The sequence below is a fragment of the Myotis lucifugus genome, unplaced genomic scaffold (assembly GCF_000147115.1).
Source record: "Myotis lucifugus unplaced genomic scaffold, Myoluc2.0 scaffold_2, whole genome shotgun sequence".
Classification (NCBI taxonomy): domain Eukaryota; kingdom Metazoa; phylum Chordata; class Mammalia; order Chiroptera; family Vespertilionidae; genus Myotis; species Myotis lucifugus.
In genome coordinates, this window is record NW_005871050.1 from 17029275 (window position 1) to 17031057 (window position 1783).

Consider the following 1783-nt stretch of genomic DNA (forward strand, 5'->3'; position numbering starts at 1 on the left):
TCGGGGCTCCCGGGCAGAGCGGAGCGCCAGTCCTGCGGGGCTCGGAGGGGAGAGCCGCCCAGGGAGGCCTCCAGCTGGGAGCTGAGAAAACGAAACTGGAGCCCTTCCTTCCTGAACCCTGTTGTCTTCGGGGTAGCAAGGGACAGATGAAGCCTCCGCAGCCTGACCGGGGCATCTTTAGGTGAAGATGTTATTTCTTTTCCGTGACAATAAGTGTGTGTAATCAATATTGTGTAATCATTGTGATTACACAATAACCTGCACCGAGTTATCTGCTGGGAAGTGTGTGCTTTAGGGCATGTGAACGCATTTTATTTTATTTGACGCAGCCTCACGTCCCCCAGCCTCGCGGGGCACGCAGCCACGCCCACCCGCTCCAGGGGTCGTTACTGTGAGGGCAAATTTGCATATTCCTTCATTATATATATATCATTATATATATAGATGGATACATTGATGTACTTGCATTCAGGTTTGTTGTGAGGATTAAATGTGATAATGCACATGAAGTGCTTAGCAGTACTTGGCACACAGCAATGCTCAGGAAATGGTAATTCCTTATTTGCCATCCCCTGGTGTATGGTGGACTCTGAGGAATCTGAACTAAGCTTGAGAAAGCTCTCCATCAGGAATGCCTGGCACTTAGATAGTAGACTTCACTTCTAGGGCTTGCTGCATTCGTGGGGCTGGGAACAGGGTGAGTTGATGTCATGAGTTATATAGAGCTTTTAGCTTTTCAGTCACTTTCTACTTTCTAATTGTCTCTATCTGCACAACAGCCCTACAAAGTAGGTAAGCTCTTCATCTGTGAAAAAATAATGGTATAGAAAGAATAAACTTGTTCGTGTAATTAACACTTATTTCTAGAGCAACTATATGTGCCTGACATTTCTAGGGGCTGGGAACATTAACAAAAGTCGCTGCCCTCATGGACCATATGATCTGGTGGTGGAAGAAAAGCAAAGGGTAAATAAGTAAAATCTAATATCTTAAATAGAGCTAAGTGCTAAAGAAAAAGTAAATCAGAGAAGGAGAGTAGGTATAATTTTCGATGAGGTGTCTAGGAAAGGCCTCAATGAGCAAATGGAATCTTAACAAAGATCTGAAGAGCGGTAAGGCATGATACTTGAGAATAGCTCTCAGGGGAGACTATTCCAGACAGAGGGAACAGCAAGTGCAGAGGCTCTGAGGTGGGGACATGCCTGGCAGTTGAACAGCAAGGAAGCAAGTGTGGCTGGAGTAAGGAAGGTAAAAAGGGAGAAGGTAGTAGGTGATGGAGTCTAAGCAATAAGTTGGGAGGGAGGAAAGAAGTCAGATCATGTTAGGCCCTGTAGGCCATTGTCAGGACTTACTCTTGCCTTTTATTCAGAATAACCAGTGAGATTTGTAGGGGAAATTTTTCTTGCTTGTTTTGTTTCCCATTCCAGTCTGATTCACAAACCTTGGGTATAGCAGGCAGAGACCTTTGACCAACCCCAAATAGAGATATGCTTCAGAGCAAGAAGGCCCAAGGGTAACTAGCATTTTGCATCATTCATCTTCACTATGCTCTAGATACCCCTTCTAATGGGAATAGTGATTTGTGCCAACTGGCATATAAACAAAAGGTGTGGAGCCAGAAATCCCCGACCTTTTCTCATTCTCACCTGACCAGGGCTGTCTAGGGCTTAGGAAGAGAGGAAGAGAGAGACAGCAAGAAACTTCTACCAGGACTGGGAGTTTTGCCTCAACCAATTTCAATTGGTCTCTTTTCCGAGGAAATACAGTGAGTAAGGATTTCAGG